General features: G+C 45.6%; 1 protein-coding gene across 4 annotated transcripts in view; it reads right to left on the bottom strand.

The window, feature by feature from the left end:
- The window catches only part of LOC138576293 (zinc finger protein 414-like), a 659,544-nt gene that overhangs the window by 46,069 nt on the left and 592,945 nt on the right, over positions 1 to 20,530 (bottom strand). The gene's annotated exons all lie outside the window — the stretch shown is intronic.

The following is a 20,530-nucleotide window of genomic DNA, read 5'->3' as shown; positions in this document are numbered from 1 at the left end:
TAACCCAATTCGGTCCCATCCGAAATGCATCTCGGTATTAGCTTGAGGTTCCGTACTGATTAGAGCGACCGCCGGGACTGGCTCCGCCCATTTCTTCAGTAAGTTGAAGTGATGGGTTTGCACCAGGAATCACCAATCTTCTTGCCAGACCGTGTATGAAACCGGCCCCATTACTTGCTCTATTCGTATACGGGCCCCTCCAAGCCACCAACATTTTGTTCTGGGAAGATGGAATTAGCACCAATACCTTTTCACCCGCCTGAAAACTCTGCATCCTGGTTCCCCAGTTATACTGGGTCTCTTGAACCTGCTGTGCTTGTTGCAAGTGCGTGTTGGCGACCGCTTGCAGTTTTGATACCCTTTCCGTCGACTTGGCGGCATATCTGTCGAGGACACCTCTTGTGGGAGCTGTTCCTCCCATTCCTTCTTCAGGATATCCAAGAGGGAACTCACTTGTCGGGCAAACAATAGCTCAAAGGGGGCGAATCCTGTGGATGACTGTGGCATATTTCGAAGAGTCATGAGGATCCATGGTACCATTCGATCCCAGTCTTTGTCGGTGGGCGTCATCGTTTTCCTCTACATTTGTTTGATCCTCTGATTATACCATTGTACCAAACCATCAGTTTGAGGCTGGTAGACAGAGGTTTTTAAATGCTCTATGTGAAGGGTTTGACATTGATATTTTATTTATAGCGCGCCTATACACAAGTGTTTCAAGGCGCGAAGGCGATATGAAACATATCTGCTTCGGTATGTGACATGAAGTTAGTTCCCCAGTCCGTGATGCTCTCCTTGGGGATCCCCACTCGGGGAATAAACGGCATTAGGGTGTCGCAGACCTGTTGCCTTGTAATGCTCTGTAGGGGAAATGCTTCCGGGTATCTAGTAGCATAGTCCACAATTACCATAAATATTTATGTCCTCTACTGGAGGGCTCAAGTGGCCCCACAATGGCCATTCCTATCCGTTGGAAGGGTACAGTAATTAGGGGTATTGTCTGCAGCTGAGCTTTCGGGATGTTAGCTCTGTTCTTTTTCTGATACTCAGCACATTGCTGACAGAACCTCTGCGTCTACCCGTACACTTCGGGCCAGAAGAAAAGTGACAGGATTTTCTGTAACATTTTCTCGGAACCCAAGTGGCCCTCTCTCACTTGCACATGAGCGAATTCCAATACTGTAGGCCGAAACTTGTTAGGAACCAATAGTTGTTTAAGGGGTTCTTCCCCGGGTTGTTGTACCACCCGATAGTACAGACCTTTTTTGTTTATAAAGTGCGTCCCTTGGCCTCTGTTCCCTTCGCTCGCTGCGCCTCGGGCATTTCTTAAAGTGGGGTCCAACTCTTGTACCAACCAGCAACTGTCTCCTTGCTCATCTATCTTCCAATCGATAGCGGTGGGCATCATAACTTTTTTTCCTGACACTTTTTCTGGAGTGCCCGTTTCTCTGCACCAACTGTTGGTGTTGCGATGGCAGGGGGTGTAATTTATACTTTGCGGAAGGGAGCGCTAGCCATCCAACTTTCTTCGATGCTCTGGATAAGTTTAGGCATTAGCGCCACATCTGACCCACCAGTAGAGGTTCAGGGAGACCAGGTAGCACCGCTGCCTTGACATTCAAGTCCTCCCCAGCCAACTTCACCCTGATATCTTTGGTCAGATACACTTTCACATCTCCATGCAGACAACGTATCGGTATTCGTTCTCCCTGAGTGTTCCCACCAACTAACAGTTGTGCGCTGAAGGCTGTTTGTAGACCTCTGGAGTCCAGCAGGGCTCTCGTGGGGACTCTTTCCACTTCAGCCTCACAGACCTAGGGGTACTCTGGTGTGGGCCTTGTTCTCCGTAGTAGGGCCACCGCCCATTGTACATCAAATAGCCTAATATCCATGAGCTCTTTATTTGGGCAATGTGACCCCAATTCTCTGCATTCGTAACATTTTGGGCTCCGGGGTGGGGGGGCGGGGTAGGGGGTACATATTCCAGTTTCATGTTAGGGGTTCATTGCCTGGGGTGCCTCGGCTCCCCTGATCTGCAGATGTCAAAGAGGCAGGGTTGTCCTGATTGTTCTGGTTTCTGTTAAGGGGGGGATCCATGGTTGATGGGGGCTCATTTGTGCAGGGATATAGGGCATTGATGTATTAGGTGGGCGGGCTTGTGGGAGCAGTATCCCGGTTAGGTGCCCAATCGAGTGACGGATGTCAGTTGGGTTATTTAGGGTTTTCCTCTCGCATAGATTAATACACTTATTGATTTTATTGGATACCGGGAGAGAGGAAAGGGTGATTATTTTCAGAGGGTTGGATTTGGGATTTTGTTTTTCACTGTTGACCTCTTTTTTTCAAGCTGGGCTAGTACAAATGAGACCACAGTATCTCCAGTGGAAGGGCTTTTAACAGCGGTTGTGGCGATTTGGGCGAACTGTAATTGGCCCAGGAAATGGCGATTCCTGACCTTACCCGGCTGACCATGAATATTCTGTGACTTAATTCACTGGTCAAAAATACAGCTTTCAGAGGCTGATATCTCTTGATCCCACAATAGTGTTACTTCAAGAAACCCATTTACTTCTGAAAGATGACACTTGTTTCTCTAAAAAGCATACCCCAACATTTATTTTGCTTCTAGCAGCTCCTAAAGGAAGGGAGTCGCCATTCTGATCTGGAGGGGTGCTCTGCTATAAATTAGTGAAGTCAGGGGGGGGGACGCTGAAGGGCGGTATGTGGTGGTTAAAGCTAGATTGGGGGTAGACCATGTCCTTAAAATTCATCTATTCCCCTAATGTGGGGCAAGACACCTTTTTAGATTCCTTCTCCCGGGTAATATCAGGATTTGCGAATGGGGACTTGATTATTGCAGGGAATTCCAATTCTGCCGTAGATCCAACTATGGATAAATCTCTCCTCCCGACAATTACAGACAAGCGTAACTACCTATCTATGACAAAACTGACAGTGCGCATGTCCTTAAACCTGGGTGTGCCCCTGCCGCAGCAGAGGAGATCTTAAAGGCTGAATGATTTTTTCCTGAAGGTTGTAAACATGAAAGCGCACATAAAAGAAACTCTGAATAATTATGTGGAGAACGATACAGAGGGTCTAAACCAATTTCGAATTTGGGATGCAGGAAAGGCTGTCCCGAGGGGAGCAATGATCAGTCAGGCCGCGGCATACATGAGGGTGAAAAATGCTCAAAGAGTTGGGAGGAGTCGGACATAGGGGACAGACACAGTGTTGTTCACTTCTTGCCAAATACTTTTAATGAAATAATAAAGGAGTTGGAAGAATGCCTCACTAGCCCTTACTCTATGGGGGGGAGGGGGTGATTTCCTGACTCAACAAAACTAACTAATGAGACAGTCTTTGTCAGGATGACCAAAATAAAGTTCTCTGTCCTGTGTCCAAAATCTAATATGACTCTCACAAGTTTTAATGCTACAACCTTGTGCAGCGAGGGGAAAAGAACATTTCTTGTGGTGTTCTCTAAAACAAAGTTCCAATAAGTAAAAGAAAACCCCAAAATATTCCAAAAAAAGTTCCACACTTTCCATGTAAGATTGTCTTACTTACTTGTCCAGCTACTATTCGAGGAAGCGACTTCCTTCCCGTGGATAGTCGAGATATGCCAAGGGGGACAATCCACTTCCCCTGGTCTTTCCACTTACACATTTTATAGAGAGCAATTGCTTACAGCGTGTTTCCCTGGTCTCTGGCAAACTTAGTTTACTCTCCTGCCAAGTATTGCCAACTTTGATTTCCAGGATCACTGGGACGAGGAAGAGTAGCTCTTACTCTCTTTACAGGTACAGGCGTGGCGTCTAGATTATGCCTGTGTATTCATTACTCTGCTTGGTTGTTTCACTCTTCTCTTAAAGCACTTTTCTACTCCTACTACTTGGACGAGAAAGAGTGTGCATTGCTAACAAGCACGTGTGTGCATGTTGCTCCGCTGTTGTATTTCTTCAGTAGTGGGGGTTTACTCGCCTGCCCATGCTACATGTCGTCTGTTGTCCCAAGTTCAATTGTGGGCATTTACGGACTTTCTCTATGAGGTTGATTCACGCCACCTGTTGGAATGCCGTCCCCCCTTGTACTTGGTACCCCACTAATTAGATCAGCACCTTCTTATCAGCACCACTTGGCTGGTATCCTTGGTCAACAGGCTCTTGGTCTACGATGTAGGGGATGTATAGGTATCCCGTGCAAACTAACCGACAGCCACATTCGCTCCGGTTCTTCTTTGTCGCGGGATCCATGGCTGTAGGGCAATGCCTCTCCAATACTCTGCCACAATGCGACAGTATCTTTCTCTCTGTCTGCTCACCCTATAAGCAATATTTCAGGTTTCTCACCAGGTCTCCTGCTCCCCCTAGCAGTAATGCACCAGTCTCACAGCGTGTAGGTTTTAGTGTGCGACCTGCTCCACCATTATTCCACCTCAGGTTTGTGGCAGATACAGAACTCTGCTGCCTCGTCTCCGGTCGGCAGCTACTCCAGTCAAGTGTAGGTTCTTCGGGTACATTAGCGGCACTTCTCTTCCGACCCTTTTCGTCCTTCTGTGACCACGGTTTAGTCGGACAGACTTCTGTTTGCTGACTATCGCTTTCTTGCTTCTTTCTCACATCAGTCTGCATCTCCACCTCCTTCTGCCCCAGCTACTGCTGTGTCTTCTTTACGTCTCCTGCTCCTACTACTGAGTCATTGTCCCTTTTCCCTTTTTAATCTCGTCGGGTCCCTCTGAGGACAAAAACAATAGAACTTTGATGGTACTTCTCTGCATCCTCCTGGAGCCTCCTCGTCCCAGTACCACATATACATGTTCCAGTATTATACATCACGGGAGCTCCCCTGCCCTCCCTCTTAACAGAAATGTTGTTCTGTGTAATTGGTGCCTCTTTATTGGGGAAGACATAGGTAAGACTTGTGGGAACTTCATGATAGAAGTCTGTTTCTATTGTGTAAGAAGGCTGCCGAGGTGTGAGAAAAGGGGCGAGATTCGTCACAGAGTCCTCATAGGGAGGGAGGTTTCCAGCCTCGAGCTGGACCATATATGTGCAAACTCTAGGAAAACCCTTAGAGACCTTCGATTGTTAAGGAACGTGCCAGAAGCCCACTTATCCAAGAAGGCAGCCCAAGCAATCTTACATACAAAGCAACATTTCTACGCGAAAGGCAAGAAAGCCAACAAATTGTTAACCGCTAATCTGGGAAAACCTTCCATGCGTAATTATATCCACACCGTCAGAGACAAACGGGGCCTTAGAGTCACCTCAAAATCATGGAAAATTGTGGTAATAGTGAACTACTTTCGAGAAGTTGAAGCCAAGATCCCTGAAAACCCAGGGAAGAGGGCAGATTTCATAGCAGCTGCACACCTCCGAAGCTCACCAGATAAACTTGAGACATGCTTGAGGCCATGACTGAAATGGAGGTTCAACAGGCCATCTGGGCCCTCCAAACCGGGAAAGCCCCTAGTTCAGAAGGCTTTTATAGCCTGTTCTACGAAACCTTTATACAAGACATGTCACCCCATCTCAATAAACTATATTATTCTTTATTGAGCACAGGATCAGTCTCATGATAATATTAGGAGGGTGATTAAACTCATTGCACTGAAACCTAAAATCTCTAAGCGCTTTGTAATGTTGTCATTGGACGCACAGAGAGCGTGCAAAAGCATGAGTTGGGAGTACCTCCAGGCACTCCTGAAAGCATTTAATTTCGGCCCGACTTTCACTAAATCCATCATGGCCAACTTTAAGGTGCCTAAATCCCAAATTAATGTTAACGGTCAATGGAAGCCCTTAATCTCGCTTTACAGGTGCACGAGACACGGCTACCCACTATCGCCCTTGATATTCACCCTGGTAATGAAACCATTAACCCAACATATTTGCCTAAACCCTTTGATCTCAGGTATAGCATACAAGAGTGTGATTCATAAAATAGCACTATCCGTTGACAACATCTTCTGCTTTTTTGCTAAACTCCTTACCTCGTACCGGAAATGACATCCACGCTTGACGATTTTTGGGATATTTCGGGTTTCCGCATAAATAACAATAAATCTGTTGGCCTCAATATCTCGGAAAAACAGGCAAATCTAGCATTTATTGAGCAAAATTACCCCTTCCAATGGTTGGAGAGAGAGATTACTTATCTGTGAACGAAGCTCACTCAAACATACAATGCCCTGGGAAGAACAAACATACCTGACCTCTGGAAAGAGTCCAAGGTGCAATTAGCACGGTGGGACATCCAGGAAATCTCCTAGTTGGGCAGCATACAGGCGAAGATAACCTTGTTACCCAAGCTGCTTTATGTGTTCCATGTGACCTTCCGATCCACATCACAGCAAAGGAGCTGGGGGAACTTCAAGAATTAATGGAAGTTTATTTGGTCCCATAAGCAAACCAGAGTTCTGAGAAGGGCACTAACTAGGTCAATAGGTGCGGAGGGCTAGGTGTCACTTGCATAGCTATTTTCCTATCTCAGAAGTAGTTATGGGAGATTGTTAACCATGCTCCCTTGTCCAGAAGAAGAACAGGAGATATTACTCACTCCAACATAGGAGAAAGAGGAGAAGAAGAATTGGGAATTAGGAATTTTGGAATAGACCACAGTATCCTCCTCATAACAACCCGCCTAACATTTCCCCAACCTTTTTGTGTCATTGTAAGGTAATTCCCCTTTATTCCTCTCTTGGAGTATCTAATAGTACTGAGATGAGGAAATAACTAAAAGGTAGAAACATTATACACTCTCAAATTCTAGAACTGATATGAGGAAGACACAATTTAGAGTTGGGAAAATCACACAATTCCCCACTTTAGTAATGAGACGAGGAAGAAGCTGAGAGTAATAGACATTTTCTCTCACCACTCTGGTACTGGGACGAAGAAGATGAAGGAAGGTCAGGTATGCCCCTATAATCAGAACCAGGGGCCTTAATTAATGAAGGACAACTGCAGCCCATTACAGGAATGCAGGTGTATAAGAAGTGGACTTCAGAGGCACAAAGGAGAGCGAGAAAGAGAACCAGAGGAACTGGATGACAGAGCAGGAGGAACCTTTTGAGAAACAGATGCCGATAAGCCCACCCCAGAGTCCAGGAGTCCTGCTTGTGCAACTCTATAGTGAGAAGGTCCCTTGAAAGGGAAAGCGGGCAGCAGAAGCTGTCAGGAAGCGGAGACGAAGCTTCACTCGAAAGCAGAGGAGGCGGAATAAGGCACCCAGCGAACAGGCTTTCCCGGCTGGAGAAAAGCCGCACAGGAACAACCGCTGACGCGGGTAAATGTCAGACACCAGAAACACCTGAGCACTCCAAGGAAATGCTCATAACTTAGCAGTCCCGGAAAACTGGCAAAGTTTATTTTATTGAATACGAAACTGAATTAAATCGGCTAACCTGCCCTTAATGAATATGGAAATGAAATTGGCAAAGTTGCATTTATCGAACACTGAATTGAATGCGAACGAAATAGGCTAAGATATCTTTATTATGCCAATTTATTTGGAGAGTGCAAAATATAAACTTGAATGTGGTAGATCAATACAAATTATTAGGTATTATGCTCTCAAACACAAATGATCTGGCTCAGCATAGGTGGGAATTGGAATCCAAATTACAAGCGTTAACATCACAAGCAATAATTTTAGCCCGTAGATTTGGAAAATTCTCACTCAAACATGTTCTATACTTCTATCAGATGAAAGTAACACCAATCCTGATTTATGGCATGGAAGCCTTTTGTACGATAAAAAAAGAGGAGTGGAATAAGTTAGAGTCTAGGTTTTGGAAGAAAGTATTGTCTCTACCAAACTGCACTCCGCTGCCTATGATCCGATATGAGTTAGGGTCACTTTCCTTGTATTCTCAACTCTTGTGGAAGATGTGCTCCCTGTTGCGTAAATGTTTATTGGGTATGCAAATGTATAACATATTAAGTGTTCTTGCTCCGCATCTCGTCAAACTCCAATACTCTATAGAAAATCTGGTGTAAACTCACATTTGATGCCATGGCAGAGGCATCCATTGATCTAGACTTGCTAATTCACAATCCTGGGCAAGCCAAAATTAAGCTTTTCCAATTTGATTGGATACGGAACTTGGATGCCTGTGCTCGATTCAAAGATTTTCATATAACATTGTTTGGGAACAAAAGATATAAGCAAATGGCCGAATATCTTCTTAAATGTCCTTCCCCCACGTATTCGAAATCAATATATGCGGTTCAGGTTTAACTTGTGGCACACGCGTGAAATACTAGTGAGAAGAAAAATAATTTCCAAAAATGTAATGCATTGCCGGTATTGTTTAAATGAATGTCAGCCTGAAACATTGAAACATCTATTGGTGGAATGCCCTGCTCTTTCTTCAATTTGTGATCAATTCTTCCGAAAAGTGTTTGATTTACTGTGCAATTAATTCATCAGGAAATTTGGCAATTAGTGTTCTCTAGTGGCAATAGTGGCAATTGTCCATTTTTTAGAAGTTACAGTCCCTGACCACAGTTAATATAGAAAGGTGGAAAGTGGCCGATGACGAAATTAATCTATTGTAAGGTAATAATAAGAAACTTTTTGTAAAGGCCCCTGTTGATTTCAGCAACGGAGTTTAAATTTTAAAGTTTCTTTTTTTTTTTATTTTTTTTTTAAAGATTTATTTAATATTTTCAGTTACAACAATGTAAACCCCTGACTGTTCCCCAACTTCCCCTAACTCCCACCCCCCTCCCATCCCGGAAGGTTCTCGTTAGTTCTTCGTTTCTGTGCAAGTCCATGTTCTCAATATGTCCGAAATTCTTATATTATGGGGGCACCATTGCTCCATGTAATCTGATTGCAGATATTCGAGTATCTCTCCCCATTCCTTTGCAAAGGTCTCTTTCGTTCCTTGTAATGTGTGTGTTAGCTTTTCCATGGTCAATTGTGTCCATACTTTCTGGAGCCATGTGAACATATGTGGGGGCTCTTGTTTTTTCCAGTTTTGGGCAATTGTCGCCCATGCGGGTATTAGAAGGCCCATGAATCCCCTCCATTGTGATTTCCTGAATTTCTTAGCTGCCTGATCTTTGATACCGCATAGCCAAACTTTTTCGCCCAGGAATTCAGCCTCTGGAAATATTTTCCTAATTTCCACCTTTAGTTCCGACCAGAAGGCTTTGATTTCCCAGCAGTCCCACCAGATGTGTTTCCAAGTGCCCACCTCCAGGCAGCCTCTCCAGCACGTGTTCGATGTTTGTGGGTACATGGCGTGCAGTCTTTCCGGAGTGTAGTGCCATTGGGTTACTATTTTTAACCACATTTCTCTTTTTTGGACTGATCGGGTCATTTTCGGTATGGTGTTCCATAGGTCTTCCCACTGGCGTTTGTGGATTTCCTCCCCCAATGTTTTCGTCCACTTGACCATATACGCCCATTTGAGTTCCTCCCCTGTGGAGTTGATAAATGTGTAGAGCGAGGAGACTAATTTCCTAGTTCCTGAGTTGGTGATTAGAAACTTCTCGAATGGCTTGAGATCCCTTGTGGCTGCTGTTTTTATGTCTGAGGTTGTGAGCCAGTGCCTTAGCTGTCCATATTTGTATTTGTCTGCTTCCGTTAGTTTTAAAATTTCTCTACATTCTTTGAAGGTCCTTATTTCTTCGTCTAGGAACATTTCGCCTATCTTTGTGTAACCTGCTGCCTCCCATTTCTCGAAGGCTCCCTGTTCCATTCCCGGTGGGAACTGCGGGTTTCGACAGATGGTTGTGAACGGCCCCTCCACTGTAGTCATGATGCCCTTCCGTGTCTGCTCATCCCAGGCCTCAAGGGTGGTTTTCATGATTTTGCTTATGCGGAGGTTTGGGTGCCTATGTTGTTTTGCTTTCCATAGGGTTTCCTCCAATGGGGATCTGGCTACCGCTCTGTCCTGAGACACCCATATGGTTTGTTGATTGTCCCCCAACCATTCTCTCAGGACCCACAGTTGCGTAGCCGTGTAGTATTTGCGAAAATGTGGTAGGGCCATTCCCCCCTCCTTTATTGGGGCAGAAAGGGTCGCTCTGGCAATCCTCGGGGGTTTTTTGTTCCATATATAGGACGAGATGGCTTTGGTCAGTGCTCTAAAGAATGATTTAGGGACCCTGATTGGGAGAGCCTGAAAGTGGTATAGCATTCTGGGGAGGATGACCATTTTTACTGCTTGAATTCTACCCCACCATGAGACCATTAGGGGGTTCCAGCGCTCCAGGTCTCTCTTTACCCGTATCAGTAGGGGGGGTAGTTCTCGTTATATAATGTTGCTATCTTGCGTGTTAAGGTGATCCCTAGATATTTTATTCCTTTATCGGCTATTTTCAGGTTTTGCGAGATCGCTATTCTTTCCATTTCCGGCCTCCCTCCGGCTAAAAGTAAGAGCTCTGATTTGTTCTTGTTAATTTTGAGGCCCGATACCGCCCCGAAGGTTTCCAGCTCTCTAATGGCTTGGGGAAGTGCTGTTCCCGGGTTCGTAAGGGCTAGTAGCATGTCATCTGCGTATGCTATTACTTTGTGTTGGGAGCCTCCCATTTCTATTCCCGTTATGGCTTCCGTCTCCCTTATTCTAGTTAAAAGTGGTTCCAGGAAAATGGCATATAGGAGAGGGGACAGGGCGCATCCTTGTTTGGTGCCACGTGTTATTTCTATTTTGTCCGTGATCGCCCCGTTAATGGCTATCCTGATTGACGGGGAGGTGTAGTTGGCTTTTACCATTTTTATGTACTGGTCTCCAAAGCCCATATGTTTTAATGTTTTAAATAGTATTGACCACTCCACCGAAAGCCTTTTCGGCATCTAATGAGAGCAGGGCTGCTTGTGTTTGGGTGATCTCGGTCTTCTCGAACAGGTGTATAATTCTTCTCAGGTTGTCATGCGTGAGTCTCCCTGGGATAAATCCTGATTGGTCTGGGTTTATTAGAGACGGGAGAAGTGGTGATAGTCTGTTCGCCAGAATTTTAGTGTATATTTTTGCATCAATATTAATCAGTGCTATGGGACGGTATGAACTGGGGAGGGATGGGTCTTTCCCTTTTTTATGGAACACCAGGACCTTTGCTTCATTCATTGATTGGGTCACATTGCCCTGTTCTTTAAAGGTGTTTAGAAGTCTCGTGAGGACGGGGATAAGTATATCTGCGTATTTTTTATAGAAGGGGGCGGTAAAGCCGTCTGGGCCAGGCGCCTTTTCTGTCGGGAGCGCCGCAATTGCCTTTTTGACTCCCTCCTCCGAGATCGGGTTCTCTAGTGCTATTCTGTCTTCCTCAGGGATTCTTTTTAACGGGAGGGTTTGCAAATAAGCGTCTTGGTCTGTTTCGTTCGGGTGTTCTGTGGTGTAGAGATTTTGGTAAAAGTCCTGGAAGATTCTCCCTATGTTTAAGGTTTGTGTGTGTAGTTTTCCCTGCTTGTCCTGCATACTCATTATGTTTGTTGACTTTTGTTTTTCTCGGAGCTGTCTTGCTAAGAGTCTGTCCGCCTTATTGGCTTTTATATATAGCCGTTGTTTTAGAAATTGGAGGGATCTTTCGGCTCCTTTTGTGCGAAGCATTTCCAATTGCCCCTGTGTGTGTTTTAGGGCCTTTTTTAAGGCTCTAGTTGGGTGGGATATAATTTCTTCCTGTATGTCCGTTATTTTCTTTTCGAGTTCTTTTTCCCAGCGGTGTCTTTGGTTTTCTTTAGAGGCTTTCATGGCTATAAAGTTACCTCTTGTCACTGCTTTGAATGCCTCCCATTCCGTGCTTAGTGGGACCTCTCCTGTGTCGTTTTGTGTAAAGTATTCCGTTATCTTGTCCCTCATCGATTCTCCCATTACTGGGTCATGGAGGATATCCTGTGGGAGCCTCCAGCGCCACAGCCCTCCTCCTTTTTCTGGGGTTGTTATCTCTAGCCAGAGTGGGGCGTGGTCAGACAGGGATATTGACCCCGTTTCTATATCTTGGATTTTCCCCATAAGGCCCACCGACACCCAAAAATAGTCTATTCTTGACATCGTGTTGTAAACGTGTGAGAAGAATGTGTATCCTCTCTGCTGGCCCTTTTGCTGTCTCCAAACGTCGCAGAGTGCGAGTTGTTCCATTTTTTGTTTGAGTCGTTTGGAGGGAGCGCCCTGCATAGAGGGGCCCGCTGTGCTCCTGTCTATTTGTGGCTGCCATGCGAGATTTAGGTCACCTCCCAAGATCACCTCTCCCTTTGCGAAGCCCTCTAGCTTCTCCAGAGCCTCTCGAATGAATCCGTCTTGTCCCGTGTTTGGTGCATAGATTGTGGCCAGAGTTAGATGGGACCCGTCCAAGTGGACATTGACCATTGCGAGTCTCCCTTCTTTATCCGTGTGTCTGTCCGTTAGAGTGACCTTTGCTCCTTCTTTGATTGCTATGAAGACTCCTGCTTTTTTGTCCGTGGCATTCGATTGTGCCCATATCCGATATCCCCTGAGGCGTATTCTCTGCTTGTCCTGTGCATTGATGTGTGTTTCTTGAAGCAGGAGGACGTTCGCCTTTTCTCTCCTCAGCAGGGACTCCACTTTCTTTCTCTTTATCGGGGATTTCAGGCCTCGTATGTTGTATGTTAGGATTCTAAGTTTCCGCATTTCGTACTCTCAGATTGGGAGATTCCCATTTCCTTAAGGTGTGAGAACTTTGCATCTTCCGGTATCTTTCCCTCCCCCCCTCCCTCTCAGTCCCCCCAGCTTCCAACTTTTGAACGTATAACTTCCCGAGGAGGGCCCGGGTACCTATGGTTGCTAGGGCGTTGCGCCTATCGCTCCCGGCCCTCGAAGTGCTCGGTAACGGGTTTGCGGGGGGTCCTAAACCCCGCATGGCCTGAGGCCTTCCTGAGTTTCTATCCCAAGGGGGCCCTTTCCGGGCCGCCAATTTGTGTTTTCCGTGGGCTGATGTTGGGTTGTATGATTACCCATTTTATTTCTTCCTTTTCCGTATCTCTTCCCATCCTCTCGGCCTTTTTTGGAGACCGCCTCTAGTTCTGTCGTGCGCTTCCGCCGGTTCCTCTGTTTGTATGTCCATAATTTGCAGGCCTTCGTTGCATGTTGTCACTCTTCGTTGTTTGCCTTCCCAGCTGAACAGTAGGCCGAATGGGAATGTCCATTTGTATCTTATTTCCTTTGAAACCAGAACCTTGATTAGCGGTGCCATATCTCTCCTTTTTTGTAGTGTGATCGAGGCCAGATCTTGGTACAGTTGGATGTCCGTCCTGTTCATCCTGATGTGGTCCATTTGTCGCGCCTTCCTTAGAATAAGTTCTTTTTGTGGGTATGATGATAGGGCTGCTAGGGCATCTCTAGGTCTTTCTCCGGGCGCCCCTGTTCTTCTTGGGCCCACTCTGTGGATTCTGTCTATCCCTATGGTTTCTGTTTCCTGTGCCTCCAGAATGTCTCTGAAGACTTCCTGGACTGCATTCTTAAGGTCCTTGTCGAGTACTGCCTCCGTGATGTTCTTGATCCGGATGTTAGATCTGCGTGAACGGTTTTCTAAGTCCTCGCACTGGATCTCTAGGTTGTGGGTTAGGCGTGCTAAGTGTTCCTGGGTCTCACTGTTTTGGGTTGTCTCATCTTCTAGGTTTTGGATGATTTTCTCCACCGTGTCTGTTCTCTCTTCCAGTTGGGCAATGTCTCTCTTCACTTCTTGGACCACCTGTTTCATTTCATTTCTCATTGAGTTGAACTGGTCCTGGACCGTGGTCATGAACCTCTCCTGTAGCTCCGCGAACCACGAGTGCATGTCTTCCCTTGATGGAAGCGATGGGGTTGCGTTGGAGTGGTTGCGGTCCTCCGGGGAGTCTTCCCGGGGTCTCCCCCTGGTATGGATCTGGGATTCTGCCGACCACATTTGGACTAGGTTCGCATCTTGTTTAGAGGACTGCGAATTTGGGAGTACCGTACTCCCCCCTCCCCTTTGTTTTCGACATGCCTTCCTTAGGGAATCCTCTTCTCCCGCGGGTATGGGGACGGACGGTGTACTTTTGGGAGGGCCCGGGAGGTGAGTCCTGCTTGTATTCCTCCCTGGCTTACCCCCTGCTTCGTGGGGTTGTCGGTGGGGTTGAGGGTCTTCCTGCGTGTGGCGGGTGCCCTCGATAGGGCTTCGTCTGTAGCCGAGGCTAGTTTGTCCTTTTTTTCCCCCCTCCGGCCCTCCCCCTCTCCCCTCCGCTCTGGAGTTGGGGTTATATGATGTTAGGCGAATTGCCCCCCGAGTCTATTAGCGTTGTGGGGGGGCGCGCTCACCTTGTGCACCTCCGGGCGGCCGAAGTCGAGTTTCGTGGTGTTCCGGCGCCGGGCCTTTTCTTCTTCAGGGCAGGCCGCTCGGTGCTTGCCGGGTTGCGCCCTCGCTATTGCTCGTTACCTCCTTGGGGGTGGGCGTATGGGCTCCGAGGATGTAGGCACCTTCACTCTCCCTCGTGTGCTCTGTCTGGGTGCTGCGCCGTGGACTGGGTGGCGCTGCGGCCGCCTGTGTCTCCCCGGTGGTACCCCTCTTCCGCGGGAGCAGCTCCGGAGGGGGAGGGGCGGCCGCTCCGCTCTGCCTCCGTGTGTCACGTCTGGCAATTCCCTCTGATGCGAGGTCGGTTCCCGGTGCCGAGTGCTGCCGTGCACGTATCGGGTAGGTTTTCGTGGTTTTTCCACGGTTCTGAGCTGCTTTATTGTCAATTCAGTGGCGGCCCGGGTGGAGAGCGATCTATGTGCGTCTCCCTATCCCGGCGGCCATCTTGGAATCCCGTTTCTTTTTTTTTTAATTGATAATTTTTAAATTGATGAGTTGATTGACATGAAATGTACTTTATGTGTGTATGTATAAAATATTTGAAAGGTTGTTATACAACTAAACAAATTTTAAAAAATGATGCCGAATGAATGAAACAAGAAAAGCTACACTTACCAATTGCTGAACTGAATGCAATGAATGAAATGCGCAAAATTGCACTTACCAATTTCTGAACTGATTGAAATAAGTCACGTTGTCACGTTGTCCCTATTGACTATTACACTGAATGAAACCAGCAACGTTACACTTATTGCAATTGCTGAACTGAATGAAACAAAGTTGTACTTAATGTAAGAGAGACATGGTATCAAACAGTGAAGACACACACAAGTAATCGCAGGTCAAGGGTGTTTATTGAACTTCAATGGGTTCGTTAAACACCGAGCCAACTCTAAAGATGGGAGCAAGCTACGACCATCAAATAATAATAACGCAATCCTAGTGGAGTCTTTGCCAAAATAAAATGGCGTATCCTAATAAACCTATTGCCAATCCTTACTTCTAAATACAAATGGTATGGGATAGCAATGTATACAAAAGAAAAGTGTTCAAGAAAGAATATGTCAGGATAGTTGAGCAGTTGGTTTCCCTTCCCCACGGTTTCAGCATGGGACAAGGCACCACGTCCGAGCTTCGCACACTCTGGCTTCTCTGCCACGAGAATACAGTTCAATGTATAGGTTTTAGGGAGGATCTGACATAAACAAGCACTAAAGCTCCTTTCTTCCCAGGTTTTTCACATTCACAAGTTCCCTGCGTCAATATTCACCATGGGTCTCTCTCCTTCAGGTTCTGACCCTCTTCAACACAATATTCACAATTGGTCTCCCTCAACCGGGCTCGCACAACGGATCTCCCTCATTCGGGCTCGGACCCCTTTTCACAGTGTTCTCAATTGGTCTCCCTCGTTCGGGCTCAGACCATGTCAAGAATCGAAGACTTTCGATTGTACGATGGATTTTGCTTAAACTATCGGGCAGGACTACTTTGATGCACTTCATTTCTCACTTTCATCTTTTACTTTTCCTTTGTATCACTTTTTGATGGATACCTTACAGAGACCTTCGATTGAGCACACTTGCGGTGTCGGTCCAGTCCGTCACAGGTGTTGTATCTTTTTTTTCTTAGTTCAAACATCCATCAGCAATTCAGCTTTCCTCGGGTCTTTCATCACACGCGTTACAAATGTTCCTTCTTGCACTCTTTATACAATGTTGCTGCTTGCAACCTTGACTTCAACACATTAATCTTACTGGAGCCAAGGACGTTACCACAGCGGCTGCTGCACCTCGCCGACTCGATCAGCCATGCAGGAGGGTCCTGGGTATATCTGACACAATGCAGGAGTCTTCAGTCTTGTTTCCTGGCATTATGCCTTTAATTTCGAAGGACTTTGGAAAGTAATGGTTTTCCGCCGGAAAGGTAAAGGGTGTCTCACTTCTGGTGCATGTTTCTTGATTTGCTGTCTTTCTCCCCTCGTTCAGTCACCATGTCGAAAACACTTACTTCATTTGCTTTACCTCGAACACAATGTGTGGTCTTGTACTGCGCCTTTTATCCGTGTGGGGAAGCTCAGAGCAAGTCAGGTGTGAGTGGTTACCATTAATTGCCTGACCATAGTAGTGGGACATGTCAGGTACAATGCTCGGTGCAAGTCTGTTTTCTCCCAGAGCGGGCTATCCGTGTGAAAGTGTTGGTGTAGGAAGAGGGGGCGGGGGTTGAGTTCCTAAATCTCCTACCAGGTAGGATGGGATAAAGGTGTTACAGGGAAGGGAATACTGCACCTCACCATCAGGTGTCCCACTACTACTCCCCAAAGACCCCACACCCAGGTGATCCTCCCACACTGGTCCACCCAGTGTCTGGATCCAAATGCGATGGGCGTGCCCTGGCCACCCGGGAGAGAGATTCCCAGGGACTAGCGGGTGATACACCGTCTGGTTTCTCACATTACCAATTACTGAATTGAATGAAGCAAGCCACGTTGTCCTTATTGACGACTAAATTGAATGAAACCAGCAACGTTATACTTATTGAAATGAAAGAAACTCAGCAAAGATACATTTATTAGATATTGAATTAAATATGTAAAACTTGAAAGTGAATGTAAATGTAGAGGAGCAGATGTACACATCCGCAGGAGATCCTACCCCCTACCTCCCCTGTACAGGAGACATGAGACTGTGCCCTGTCTAACACCAGCTATTGTACAAATACTGCAGCGCGTATTTGGCAGACGGTATCCATTAAAACAATCATATTGAATGTACCCTCGAGTTGATGACAGCCTGTAGGAGGAGATTCTTGAAGGAATATGAGAAAGAGTGAAGAAAATGGACTGATGACATCATATGAAAGTGTCCTGAAATACTGAATGAAGACAATGGGCATCATGCGGAGTATGGGCGTCCGTCAGTTGATGTTTGCTGTAATGCCATGTTTTAGATAATTGCTAATAAAACAGCAACTTGCCATCTTCTTGAGTTTGTCTGGTTATTTGGACTCAGAATTATTCTGGTGTAATCCCATCCAGTAACAGATGCACGTTCCACGGGCCATAAGTCCATGTGGTAGCAGAGGATATTTTTGATCTAAACTAGTTTGACTTCAGAGTTTCGGACGATTGGCATCCTCTGCCATTAGCTGGAAAATTGTGGAGTTTCCTGTGGAGAGCGGCCGATAGAAATTAACTTGCAAGAGAAAACGAGACGGTGGGCAGGTCCCTCTTTGAAGAAATCCCGGCTCGGTTTCCAAGGATGCTCCACGGACGGAAGGTGAAGTGGTCGGATTGGCGGAGGAGTCGATACCAAAGGCCTCAAGTCGATTAAACAGATGTAAGGGAAATGGCAATATAAAGGGGCAGGATTGCGATATTTTATGAAAATACGATGGTACAAATATTTTGTGTAGATAAAGGAACGCCCAAGTAATCCTATTTCAAGGGAGAAAGAAGACTATGTCTCAAAATCCAGTCGGAATACTAAGAGAGAGGATACACACAGTGAAGACCGTGGAAGGTGACGTCTTAAACCCCTTACGGGGTAATATAATTGGAGGTAAAAGGAAAAATACCTATTTCTATAAATGATTATAGGGAAAAGGGAAGGTGATCACAGGGGTTATTAATATGTATTGTGTTGTTATGTTGATTATTTGATGTATGAAGTTCTGAAAAGTGATAAATTGAAGTTGTTTTGAGTTAAGTGTACTAAATGATAGGGCCAGTCAGAAGACAGATATGGCCAGTCAGATGACAGATAGGATGTTGAGACAAAAGAGGATTGAGCGGCGATTGATGGTGCTTGCTCATGTTTATTGTTTTTGTGATTAAAAGTGATGAGCAATAAGCTTTGAGATAAGTAGAGATGTATTCAATATAATAAGGTAACAATCTGGTAAGTATCGACAGTTAATTATTACTTGTCATTATGGAGGACACTCCTCTTATGCACCTTTGTAAAACATTACAACAACATGCGCCCAAGATCAAACAGTACATTGCAGAATGTGTAAAGGGCACAACTGATAAAACGTTCATGCCATGGCCACAAGGGAGATCGTTGTCAAAGGCAGCATTACAACACATGACCACATATGTGCACCCTGCATACACAGGAAAGAAATTAGAGAAAAGATTGGCAGTTTTAGAACTCTGGAAAATGTGTCAAGAGGAGAAACAGGACCCGCCACCGGAAGAGTGGATGCTTAATCAGCAAAAAGGGAAGAGCATTCTTAGCTTCAGGCGACAGGATTTTATCTTCTAAAAGAATTAAAAGCAGCAGCAGAGTATAGTAACCTGACATATGGACCCCTCGCTTATAGTAGTGATGACAGACCAGAAGAGAGTAAAAAGAAGGAAGACGAGTATAGATTAATACGAGATAAAGAGTAACGAGGCGAGAGATCGAATATATCAACAGATATAAACAAGGAAATTAAGAGATGGAAAGGAGAGATGGATAGGGCCAATAAGGTAACCCTTGTACAGAATGAATGGATGGGAGGACAGCTATTGCTCAAGTTAGATGGGAAAAGCATGGATGAGGTTAGACAAACGGAAGACAAAGATGAGCAAGAAAACGAGGATAGGGAACGAGAAAAGAGGTTTAGGGAGGATGAGCAAGGAAGGAAAAACAGGGAACAACGGGAAAAGATATATAGAGAAGAACAAGATAAAGACAAAGCGGGCAGAGGAACAAAGAAAATATGAAAGTTAGAAGAAAGAAAAGGAAGAAAGGTAGAGAGAAAGAAAGAGGAAGAGTGAAGGAAAAAAGATTACAGAGAAGAAAGTAAGAAGACTGAAGAGAAGAAATAAGAAGGGAAGCACAAAAGCAAGACGAAGAGAGGGCAGGAAGAGATGCGAGAGAACACAGGGAAATGGAAGAAGGAATAAAACAGAATAGAAGGCAGCGGGATCTTGACGCCAGTCTCGTTCTTAAAGAACGAATAAGACTGAGCGACGAAATACAGGGGTGATGGGAAACGATAAGCAACATTTTCCCAATGAGAGAAGTGGCTCAAGAAATACCTAAAGTAGTACAAGAAGAGGAAAGATATGATGCAGAAAGTATTGGAGAGAGGATCGATAAGATACATTGGCAAATTCGGCAGAACAGCGAGTATGGAACTCAAGGGAGCGGCAGACTATCTCCGATACCAAATGCAAAGGATGAGGAGGAAAACATGTTCAGTGATGAACGCAGAGCATTGTCTTTGAGTAGATTACATTTAAATAGGGAAGAGGAGGATGATAGTCACACCAGTTGGGGTGTATCAATGTCATCAGACGAAGAAAGGGAGTCAGGCAGTAAAATAGGAAGGGAGGCTACATACGTCCCCTTGGGGAGTAAAAATCTAGATAAGGAGGTAAGATGGCCAGATCTGGAACACCAAATCCTATGCCACATCCCAAATTTTCCTGAAGACCATCATGTAATGTGGGAGGAGAAACCCCACCCTATGTGAGCAGGTTAAGGTTGTTACCAGCACGAAGACAAACGGGGCGATCACCCCTGGATTGAATAAATGAATAATGGGGTCCAGTTATGGGACGGGGTACACACAGTTCTCATTGTTAGAAAAAGGGAGGGGCAAGACCGCGATATAGTCCATAGCCCCAGATGGATAAGGATAACTTAAAATGTAATTAGTTTAGTTTATTTATAGAGTGCACCTAACCCTCGAGTATCTGGGCGCTTATACTTGAGCAAATGTTACAGAAACAAAACAAATAGCAGTTCACTAGTTTGACTTCCAGGGCTGGAAAATGGATATACGAAATAGGAAAAATGACAGGGGGAAATACGCAGGCCATAGGGGACATAAAAGGTCTACTGGCAGCTATTCTTGGAGAGAGAGCTGATGACATTTGGAAACAAGTGGGATATGCAAGCGTGACAGCACAAAACACGGTGCATGATGGAGCACCATTTAATAATTGAAGACGTTTGGCGGGTTCTTAGGGTACAGTATCCCGATAAATGAAAGACGATGAAGACCCTATTGCTTATATTGAGGATATTCAAGAGAAACGGCAGCTTGAGACGCCTGAGCCTTGGGAAAAAACAGTGGCATTATTCCATCATATTTTGTGTCAGGGATTGCCAGAAAAAGTACAGAGACAAATGAAAAAACAAGTAGGAATGGAAGTGAAGCCGTGGGCTGAGATAGAGCTGACTATTGTGTATCATTGCCGATTGTTACAGAAAGATGAGAACAGAACGATTCAGGAAGCCAAGTTAGTTCAG

The sequence above is a fragment of the Ambystoma mexicanum genome, chromosome 1p (assembly GCF_040938575.1).
Source record: "Ambystoma mexicanum isolate Mex_15411 chromosome 1p, UKY_AmexF1_1, whole genome shotgun sequence".
Taxonomy (NCBI): domain Eukaryota; kingdom Metazoa; phylum Chordata; class Amphibia; order Caudata; family Ambystomatidae; genus Ambystoma; species Ambystoma mexicanum.
Note: the sequence above shows the minus strand (reverse complement) of the source record. Positions and strands in the feature narration are given on the sequence as shown.